Here is a 12,320-nt window from a genome sequence, read left to right as displayed (position 1 = left end):
TCGGCTGCTTTACCTCTTTGAGCTTTGGTTTCTTCATCTGTAAAACAAGGGTAGTAAGGGATACCTACCCCAAAAGACTATTTTGAGTCTTAAATGGCAATATGTACATAGAGGTACTTGATCAGTGCTGGTTCTTTTTTTCCTCCCATTTCCCATTGCAGTGAAAAACAGTAACATTTTCTGACTCTCTTCCACCCACCTGTACTTCTGTAATCCTCCTCCTTTTGGGAATTAGGGGGAGTAATTAAGACTTTAATAATAATTTTGAAGATAAAAATTACAGTACAGACATACCTCATCTTACTGTGCTTCACTCTGTTGCATTTCACAAATACTGTTTGTTTTTTTTTTTACAAATTGAAGGCTTGTGGCAACTTGCATTGAGCAAGTCTATTGGCACCATTTTTCCAACAGCATTTGCTCACTTGATGTCTCTGTGTCACATTTTGGTAATTCTCAGAATATTTCAAATTTTTAAATTATTGTATTTGTTATGGTGATACGTGATCAGTGATTTTTTTTTATTTTATTGAGTTTTAGTCAGTTTACAATGTTGTATCAATTTCCAGTGTAGATCACAATTGTTCAGTCATACATGAATATACATGTATTCATTTTCATGTTCTTTTTCACCATGAGCTACTACAAGATCTTGTATATATTTCCCTGTGTTATACAGTATAAGCTTGTTTATCTATTCTATATATACCTATCAGTATCTACAAATCTCAAACTCCCAGTCTGTCCCTTCTGATCCCCCTTCCCTCTGGCAACCACAAGTTTGTATTGTATGTCTGTGAGTCTGTTTCCAGTTTTATATTTAAGGTCATTTGTCTTTTTTTTTTTTTTTTTTTTTTTAGATTCCACAAATGAGTGATATCATGTGGTATTTTTCTTTCTCTTTCTGGCTTACTTTACTTAGAATGACATTCTCCAGGGACATCCATGTTGCTGCAAATGGCATTATGTTGTCATTTTTTATGGCTGACATTGTATAAATATACCACAACTTCTTTATCCAGTCATCTGTCGATGGACATTTAGGTTGTTTCCATGTCTTGGCTTTGTAAATAGTGCTGCTATGAACATTGGGGTCTTTCTACATTAGGGTTCCTTCTGGATATATGCCCAGGAGTGGGACTACAGGGTCATATGGTAAGTCTATTTTTAGTCTTTTGAGGAATCTCCATACTGTTTTCCACAGTGGCTGCACCAAACTGCATTCCTGCCAACAGTGTAAGAGGGTTCCCCTTTCTCCACAGCCTCTCCAGCATTTATCACTTGTGGACTTTTGAATGATGGCCATTCTGACTGGTGTGAGGTGATACCTCATTGTAGTTTTGATTTTTACTTCTCTGATAATTAGTGATATTGAGCATTTTTTTCATGTGCCTATTGGTCATTCATATGTCTTCCTTGGAGAATTGTTTGTTTAGGTCTTCTTGCCCATTTATTGATTGGGTTGTTTGTTTTTTTCTTATTAAGTCATAAGAGCTGTTTATATATTCTGAAGATCAAGCCTTCGTCAGTTTCATCTTTTGCAAATATTTTCTTTGATTCCATAGGTTGTCTTTTTTTTTTTTTTTTTTTTTTTTTTTTTTTTGCTTATGGTTTCCTTTGCTGTGCAGAAAAGCTTATAAGTTTAATTAGGTCCCATTTGTTTATTTTGCTTTTATTTCTATTACTTGGGTAGATTGCCCTAGGAGAAGTTTGCTGAGATGTATGTAAGGTAATGTTTTGCCTATGTTTTCTTCTAAGAGATTTATTGTGAATTGTCTTATATTTAAGTCTTTGATCCATTTTGAGTTTATTTTTGTGTATGGTGTGAGGGAGTGTTCTAGCTTCATTGATTTACATGCTGCTATCCAGTTTTCCCAGCACCATTTGCTGAAGAGACTGTCTTTATTCCATTGTATGTTCTTGCCTCCTTTGTTGAAGATTAGTTGACCAAAAGTTTATGGGTTCATTTCTGGGCTCTCTATTCTGTTCCATTGATCCATATGTCTATTTTTGTACCAATACCATGCTGTTTTGATTACTGTAGCTCTGTAGTATTGTCTGAGGTCTGGGAGAGTTACTCCTCCAGCTTCTTTCTTTTTCTTCAGTAATGCTTTGGCAATTCTCAGTCTTTTGTGATTCCATATAAATTTTATTATGATTTGTTCTAGTTCTGTGAAATATGTCCTGGGTAATTTGATAGGGATTGCATTAAATCTGTAGATTGCCTTGGGCAGTGTGACCATTTTAACAATAATGATTCTTCCAATCCAGGAGCATGGGATATCTTCCATTTTTTTAAGTCTTCTTTAATTTCCTTAATCAATGTTTTATAATTCACCATGTATAAGTCTTTCACCTCCTCAGTTAGATTTATTCCTAGGTATTTTATTACTTTGGGTTCTGTTTTAAAAAAGATTGTTTACTTTCTTTTCCTGTTGATTCATCATTAATGTAAAGAAATGCAACTGATTTTTGTACATTAATCTTGTAACCTGCTACCTTGCTGAATTCTTTTATCAGCTCTAGTCTTTTTTTGTGGAGCTTTTAGGGTTTTCTATACATAGTTTCATGTCATCTGCATATAGTGACAATTTTACCTCTTCTTTTCCAATTTGGATCACTTTTATTTCTTTCTCTTGCCTGATTTCTGTGGCTAGGACTTCCAAGACTATGTTGAATAGGAGTAGTGAGAATGGACAACCTTATCTTCTCCCAGATTTTAGTGGGAAGGTTTTGAGTTTTTCACCATTGAGGACTATGCTGGCTGTAGATTTATCATAAATAGCTTTTATTATGTTGAGATATGTTCCCTCTATACCCACTTTGGTGAGAGTTTTTATGTGATCAGTGATTTTGTATGTTACTATTGTAACTGTCTTTTTGTTTTGCATTTTTAAGGTATATACATTGTCCTCAAAAGGACATAATGCTATTGCATAATGCTATATTGTATAGACTACAATATAGTATAAACATAACTTTTATATACACTGGGAAACCAAAAAATTTATGTAGCTTGCTCTACTGTGATACTCATTTTTTTGCGGTGGTCTGAAGCCAAACCCACAGTATCTCCAAGATATACCTATACTTGTAAGCACTTTAAATGCATTGTTGTTAACACCATTTACCTGGACTAGTCCTTTGTATTTCTCCATTTATTAGTCAAAAAACTATGTATTTTCAGAAACTTAATTCTCAAAATAGTTTCTCATGCCTGGAAGCCTTCAGGATTAAAGGTAACAACTTACAAACACTTTCTATACCCATCCCACTCTTGATAAGGAAAGGTAGGGACCTATTATGGATAGATTTACCTAAATATTCACCCACAAATTAAGTATCCCTACAAATCTATGAAGCGCATCTCTACTCAGGGCAGTTGTTGCTAAACCATCAAAGGTAAAATGATCTTGGCTTCATAGATAAAGCTTTTTCATACAAAGAAATCCTATAGCAAAATGTTTCAAGATAAAGGCAAAATAAGATCACCAAGATGAATTAAGAGATCTTAGATTTATACAAGGGTCCAGTGGATTCCTATGGTAATTGCAAAAGAATAAGTTTTATTCTATGTTTTAAAAAATAATTTTTCTTTTGTTCTTTAGAAGGCCTCTAAGAAAGGATAAAAGGAAACATTAATCTTTACAAATAGCTAGAACTAACTACTTAAAAAAAAGAAACTCAAAAACTTGAACTGTGTCCAAGAGACCCTGATTGTATACTGAGGATTAAGCTAGGATACTTATGGGCCAATGCCTCAGTATAAAGGTGAACTAAAGTTAACCAACCCCTGTGAGGACTTGCAGCCTAGCTTTACGTCACCTGATTAGTTATTTTACAAGACTAATAAAATAGATTAGGGAGTGCTTTTGATCAATACCTGTACAGAAGAAAGGAAGGAAGTAAGATGGCAGAGGCTAAAAGCAAGCTGTGATGCATTCTCAGTGGAATGAGTGAGTTTTGAGATGGGATGACCTCGTCTATCTCCTAACCTGTCCTCAGTTAGGGTAAGAAAGCTGGGCCTTTATACCCCCACATTCATCAGTTATCAGCTATAGGCTGCCCAAAGAGCCTCTATCAAGAAAAACAAAACAGGCACAAATAATCAATATCAGAAATGTAAAAGGAGATCTAACTACAGATAATGTATATATTAAAAACAGGATACAATTTTATACCAACAAATTTGAAAGTTTTTAACAAAATTGACCAATTCCTATGAAAACATCACTAAAACAGATTCAAACAGAAACCCTGACTACTCCTCTGGTAGTTGCTATAATGTGGTGTCCAGATCCTCCTTCAAGAGAAAGGACTTACTATCCTACTTTCTGGGAATGCCTTCAGTAGTCAGTTGTTAGCCTCCTCTGGGGACTGCCTCAGCTGAAAAGAGCAGACGCAACTAAGATCATTCCACTCTTCTTGATGTAAAAATCCTCTATGTGTATAAACTAAATAGATAAAGCAAAAACAGATGCATATGGAGAAACAGACACACCACGATTCAGATTGGAAGTGTCAACAATCCTCTACGGTGACTGATAGAGAAAGTAGGCAGAAAAATCAGAAAGCTTAGCGAGATAACCTGAAAAGCACTACCAATCAGCTTAACCTAATGGGTATTTATAAAACACTCCAACAACAGCAAAGCAGAATCGTTTTGTGTACATGGAACATTCACTGAGATAGACCTTACTCTGGGCTATAAAACAAACTTCACCAAATTTAAAAGAGGAGAAAGCGTACAACAAACCTCAGACTAAAACTGAACTAATATTTGGAAATTAATTAACTTTAAAATAACCATGGAGTCAACAAGGAAGTCTCAAAGGAATTTAAAGTTTTTTAACCAAATAAAAATAAAAATACAACATAAAATTTTTAGGAGAAAGAGAAAGCAGTGCTTAAAGGGAAATGTATAGTGTTAAATGCATATATTAACAAAGAAAAAAATCAAAAAACAGTAACCTAAGCTCCCACCTTAATAAACTAGAAACAAAGATCAAATTAAACCTAAGCAAACAGAAAATAGAAGAAAATGACTACAGCAGAAATCAATGAAATTAAAAGGTGGTTCTTTGAAAAGATCAATAATATTGATATACTTCTAACCAGGCTGACCAGGAGAAAAAAGGAACAGACATATAACCAACATAATGAACAAAAGAGAACATATCACTACCGCCCTCACAGATATTAATGGCATAATAATAAAAAAAAAATACTAGGAACAAAGCTATACTCATGAATTCAGTAAGTTAGATAAAATGGATGGATCCATTTCTTAAACAATACAAACTACCAAAACACACTCAACCGGAAATCAATAAACCGCATATCTATTTTTAAAAGTTAAGTTTTTGTATTAAAAAACAGATCTTCCACAAAAGAAAACCCAATGGAACAGAAGGGTTCACTAACAAATTTTACAAACATCTAAGAAATAATACCTGTTCTACACAGTATCTGGAAGAAAAAGAAGAGGAAGAAATCCTTACAATTCTTTTCATAAGGTCAATATTTCCCTAATGTCAAAACCAGAAAAAGACATTACACAAAAAACTACAGGCCAATAGCCCTTAAAACATAGATGCAGAAATCCTCTAGAGAGCATTAGCAGATAGTGTGCAGAAACACATAGAAAGATAATACAGCATCACCAAGTGGGTTTCATCCCAGAATGCAAGACGAGTTCACTATTTGAAGGGGGGAAGAAAGCAACGTAATTTACCATGTTACTAAATCAGAAAAACCATCTTATCCTCTCAATAGACACAGAAGGATATGACAAAATCTAACATTCACTCCTGATTTTAAAAAAGAAAACTGGGGAAGGGCTAAATTAGGAGTTTAGGATTAACATATACAGACATTACTATATATAAAATAGATAAACAAGAAGCATCTACTGTGTAGCACAGGGAACTATATTCAACATCTTGCAATAAACTATAATGGAAAAGAATCTGAAAAAGAATATATGTATATGTACAATCAAATCACTTTGCTATATACCCAAAACTAACACAAGATTGTAAATCAACTATAATTCAATTTTTTAAAAAACTAAGCAAACTGTGAATAGAACTTCCTTAACCTAGTAAAGGGCATTAGTAAAAACATCAGTTAAAAAGAAAAACAACAGCTAATACATATTTCATTGTGAGAGACTGAATGCTTTCCCTCTTAAGATTAGGTACAAGGCAAGGATGTCCTCTCCCACTGATGCTCTCAACATTGTGCTAAACCTTAAGTAGAGTAGTAAGTTAAGAAAACGAAATAAAAGGTTTATAATTGGAAAGTGAGAAATAAAATCATCCCTATCAGTAGGTGACATAATAGTCTGGAAAATCTATACACACACACACACACACACATACACACACACATACACACAAAACCCTCCTAGAACTAAGTGAATTCAGCAGGTTCAGCAGGATAGAAGGGCAACACAAAAAAATCAACCATATTCCTATAGAAATGCAATGAGCAACTGGAAATTGAAAATTTTAAAATATCATTTAAAATAGATCCAAAAATAAAATTCTCATGTATAAATATAACAAAGTGTGTGTAAGATCTGTATGCTGAAAACTATAAAGTAGTTATGAAAGAAATCAAGGAAGACTTAAATGTAAGTACACTGTGTTCATGGATTGGAAGATTCAACCTAGTCAAGTTGTCAGTACTCCCCAAAGTGATCTATAGATTTAACAACATCCCTATCAAAATCCCAGCAGGACTTTTTGTGGACATAGACAAGATTATTGTAAATGTATATGAAAAAGTAAGAGAACCAGTACTTTAAAACAATTTTGAAAAAAGAAGCCAAAGTTGGAGGAATCAAATTACCTGATTTTAAGACTTATAAAGCTATAATAATCAGGATAGTGTGGTACTGGAAGAAAGACATAGACCAATGGAACAAAACAGAAAGTCCAGAAATAAACCCACACAAATATAGCTATTTGATCTTGACAAAAGTGTAAAAGTAATTCAGTGGAAGACAGCCTTTTCAAAAAAAAGTGTTAAAAGAATTGGTCATCCCTGTGCAACGAAAAAAAGAACTTAACCTAAACCTCATAACCTTGTACAATAATTAACTCAAAATGGATCATAACCTTAAATGTAAAACATAAGACTATCAAACTGTTAGAAAAAAATGAGAGAATATCATGAACTGTGTAAGGCAAAAAGTTCTTAGAAATGACTAAAGGAAAAAAATCGACGAATTTGACATCATGTAAATTTTAAAACATTTTTTTTTTGCCAAAAACACTTTCAAAAGAATGGACAAGCTACAAATGCAAAGAAATTATTTGCAAATCACATATTCAACAACAGACTTGAATCCAGAATGTATAAAGAACTGTAAGAACTCAACAGTACATAAACAAATAACCCAATTTAAAAGTGGTCAAGAACTTGGACACGTCACCAAAGAAGATATATAAATGGCAACTAAGCTCATGAGAAGATACTTAACATCAACAGCCATTAAGGAAATGAATACTAAAACCATGAAAAGATGCTACTACACACCTATCATTGTACAAATAGACCTGTATTTGTTTCAGTTTTACTAAACAGGTTTAAACATAAACAGCTCTCCTTTCAAAATAGGATTTGGGCTTTTAAGAAAAAGACACCATATCTGTTAGCAATGTTATTCTAAGAACTACAACCAGGACCTTTCTTAGTTTTTCACAATCAAATGAAAGTAACTGGATGATCAGAAATTTTCCTGATAAAGTTGAAATACTTAAGTACTGGTAGTAGGTAATATTTCATAAAAATTTTCTTGCTTTGGAATTATGCTAAGCAGAAATTTGGAAACAAGTTTAGATGACATTGTTACTGAAAGAACTGGTTTTAACTCCCTGCAGACAACCCTGCTTCAATACCATTAACACAGGGATAATTTTGGTTCGTGAGTGTATAGACTGAACTGTGTCCCCTCAAAATGCATTTGTTGAAGCTCTAACCCGTAATGTGATTGTATCTGGAGACAGGACTTTTAAGGATGTAATTAAGGTTAAATGAGGTCACAAGAGTAGGACCTTAATGCAATCTGACTGATGTCCTTATAAAAAGAAAAGACAAGAGGAGTTTGTGGCGCACAGAGGAAGGGCCATTTGAAGTCACAAGAAGAAATTTGCAATCTCCAAGCCAGGAACAGAAGTCTCCCCCAAAACCACCTCTATCAGCACCCTAATCTTGGACTTCAAGCTTCCAGAACTGTGAGCAAATAAATTTTTACTGTTTACTGGATGGCTATCCAGTCTGTGGTATTTTGTTATAACAGCCCAAGCTGACTAATTCAATGAACTAAAAAATTAAAAATTTTCTTTTCTTTCCCTAAAAAAGCCTACAGTTATATTAAAACACTAAAATCTTCATACACTGAGATATATGATTTTGTTTTTCACTAAATTTCTCCATCAGTGTACCCATATCTGCACACTGTAAGAAAGGCAGAATGAGACTCCTAATTTTTTTTACTACAAATAGATTTTCTGTACACCAGACTAGTTATGTGTAAATTCCTATATTTTCCTTAGTTATGGTATATCTCTGTATTCGTTTCCTCAGGCTGCCATAACAAAATAACATAGACTGGGTAAGTAACATTCATTTCCTCACGGGTCTGAAGGCTGGAAGTCCCAGATCCAGGCTCCAGCCAATTTGGTTCCTGGCTTGCAGGCTGCTGTTTTCTCACCAGGTTTTTTCCACGTGCTTTGTGCTCTCTGCTGTCTCTTCTTCTACGAAACTAATTCCTATAAGGTCCGGATCCCACCCTTATGATTTCATATAACCGTGGAGGCCTCATCTCCAAATACAGTCACACTGGGGCAGTGGCGGGGGGAAGGGGTAGAATGTTAACATGTGAATTTTGAGAGAAACAAACATTCAGTCCATAACAATCTCTAAACATAACAACCTGCCTCTAGGCTATCACTTAATAAAATGTTACAGCTCCCAAACTCCAGCAAGAAAGAAAGATAGCAAAAATCTTTTTGGTACATAAACACTGAGATAAAATGCAGCATGTTTAAAGTACGTCGATGCTACACATCACCGTTCAAGTGTGACAGGAGACTTGGTCGGAGAAAACTAAATATAAACAACAGGAATGATCTGTGAGGAGCTGGAGAAGTTTGACCTCTGCCCAAAAGATGAGGCAGGAAGCCCTCAATCACCTGGGCACTGGCAGGTAATCTGGGAACAGACTGGGTGCTACTGGGTAGTCTTCCGGGGAAATAATAATTCAAATACAGAACTCCCCGGCTGAGAGAGAGGCAAACTGCTTTCCTTTTGATTTAGTTAACATATGGCCACACAGTAGTCTCAGCTGTGATCTGTGCTTTACCACATTCCTTCGAAAATCCACTACAATTACACTAGTACATCCAAAAGATAGGTGTCTTAAAAGGGCGCCACAAAATGAACATTCCCAGTCCACTCCCATACTAGAGGAGAAGGGACTTCCTAGGTTTCATCAAAATGGTATGCCACTAAGAGCTACTGGGCTAAATGAAGAGTGAGTGCTGTGCACTTTTGAATTACTACGGTTGCTCTAATTGCTCCCCTTTTATTATTTCCTCAACTCACCTGCCAGATTAATCTTCCCAGAACTCCATTGCTCCACTATTAAAAAAAAAAAACAACTGCCTCTGGCTTCCTGAATCAAGTACAAACTGCTCTGCCTAGCATTCAAGCAAGAATCTCCACAATCAAATAAATGCTGGAGCGGGTGTGGAGAAATGGGAACCCTCCTACACTGTTGGTGGGAATGTAAACTGGTGCAGCCACTGTGGAGGACAGTATGGTGGTTCCTTAAAAAACTAAAAATAGACTTGCCATGTGATCCAGTGATCCCACTCCTGAGCATATATCCAGAGAAAAATGTAATTCAAAAAGACACATGCACCCCAATTTTCACAGCAGCACCATTTACAATAGCCAAGATATGGGGACAACCCAAATGTCCATCAACAGATGACTGGATAAAGAAGCTGTGGTATATTTATACAATGGAATACTACTCAGCCATAAAAAGAATAAAATAATGCCACTTGCAGCAATATGGATGGACCTGGAGATTGTCATTCTAAGTGAAGTAATCCAGAAAGAGAAAGAAAAATGCCATATGATATCACTTATATGTGGAATCTAAAAAAAAGGACACAAATGAACTTATCTACAAAACAGAAACAGACAGACACAGAGAACAAACTTATGGTTACCAGGGGGTAACCAGGAGGGGTGGGAAGGGGTGAACTGGGAGTTTGTACACTGCACCTCTTTAGGAGTGATGGAAATGTTAGCTATCTTGATTGTGGTGGTGGTTTCATTGGTGTATACGTCTATCAAAATTCATCAAATTATACATCTAAAATATATGTAGTTTACTATACAGGAACCATAGCACAATAAAGTTTTAAAAAAATAAAGAATCTCTATAATCACAGTCCACCATATTCAATATTATCTTCACTACCAAACACAACTCTAGCCCCAAATGTGATGCTCACCCCTGCTCCTTGCCTGTTGTGAAAGCTCTTCCACCCTCTCTCCTCTCCACTTGACATCCACAGCCTTTCCATTCTTTGTGTGTCATCACCTCATTCATGAAGCGTTCTCTGATGACATCACACACACATAGATTCTGCCTTCAGTCAATAACTACACATGAAGAACCACTATTCCTGAAGCTGAGAGGCTCCTTCCTCCCAATTCATTTGGTCCATCATTGTCTGGGACTTAGATTTAATACTCTTATTACTGTTCTTTATTATATTTGTGGAAAAGGCTTTTAAATATTTTACTAGTTGGTTGCATGCAATCTCAGCTTAACTGTAGGTGATCTGTCCTTAGGAAACCCAAATATACACGTCTTGTGTATGTTCCACAGCATCTTGTGTATGCTCCTTGGTAAAGGGCCAAATACCTTGACATTAATTGATGTTCAATGTTTTCACTTGTAAACCTTGTTAATACTAACTTTTGTAGGGACAGAAGGAAAGAATTTTTTCAGTTGCCACACATTGTCTTGTTAGACAAATATTGATGGAGTTCTCACTATGTGTCAGATACAGGCACAAAGATTCCATCTATAATGCTAGGGCCTGAATCTTGGATGTTTCCGCAGCACTTATCACTGTGCTTTTCCACACACAATTAATACTCAATAGGTATGTGTTAAGTGGATACACGAATGTAGCCTCCTTGCCCTCAAGCAACTTACATTTTAATAGTGGGGGTAAATGAGACACAAGTGATGAACAAATAAACAAGTAGATGGGCAAGGTAATTTCAGAGCGCGATAATCACCATGGAGTAAATGAAACAGGAGAATTACCACCACATACTATGCAGTTGTTTGCGATTCTGGAGATATTTTTCAACGGAGTCAAACGACCCCATCAGCATGGCTTACTGGTAAAGGGGGCACTCTCTGGAGGCAGATTTCCAGGGTTCACCACCCGGCCTCCCTCACTCGCTGTGTGGCTCAGGACGAACAACTTAACCTTCCTGGCCTCGTTTCCCCGGCCTCTAACAGTACCGCTCATGAGGTGAATCAAGGATTACGAAGAGTTGATTCCAAACACGTAGTGTTTGGCAGTGGTCCTGGCAATCTGGGTTGCGGAAGTAATCACCACCGTCGGTCGTTAACTCACTCGCACTAATGGCAGGTGAGAACCTCAGACCCACTCTGTCCTGAGCCCCGCCCAGATCCGCGCCCCCACCCCCACCCCCGGCCCAGACACCGGGCAGTCGAGCTGGACTGATCTGGGCAGTTTTGACCTTGAATTGAGGTCCTAGGAGGCCGAGGGGTCAGTGCCCCCTTTCCTCCTGCGAGGGCGGACAGAGGTGTGCAGGCGGACCCGGGCTGCCGAGCTGGGAGGGCGGTGGGCTCCCGTCCCTCCCTCAGGCTGGAGGCCTCGAGGGCTCAATCCCGCTCACCCCGCGCCCAGCGGCCGCGGGGAGCGAGCCGGGCTCTCCCTTCGGCGCCGGGCTCTCCGAGCCGCGGTTCACGGCCCAGCGCCGGCTACACAGCAGCGCCCCAGACCCCCTCGCCCCGCCCCGCCCCAATCTAACGGTCGCCGGCCCGGCGCACCGCCCACCCAGAGTGCGAGGCCGCGGGCGGGCTCGTCAGGCGATTGGCCGGGAGGGGTGCGAGGGGCACGCGGGCGGGGGCACGCGGGCGGGGCGGGGGGCGGGCACCTGCGCGCAGGCGGCGCGGCCGGCACGCGGCGCTCGCGCTCCCTGCTTAAATGAGCCTGGGCTCCCCGCGCCCGCCACTTCAGCGGGGC

The sequence above is a fragment of the Camelus ferus genome, chromosome 9 (assembly GCF_009834535.1).
Source record: "Camelus ferus isolate YT-003-E chromosome 9, BCGSAC_Cfer_1.0, whole genome shotgun sequence".
Classification (NCBI taxonomy): Eukaryota; Metazoa; Chordata; class Mammalia; order Artiodactyla; family Camelidae; genus Camelus; species Camelus ferus.
Note: the sequence above shows the minus strand (reverse complement) of the source record.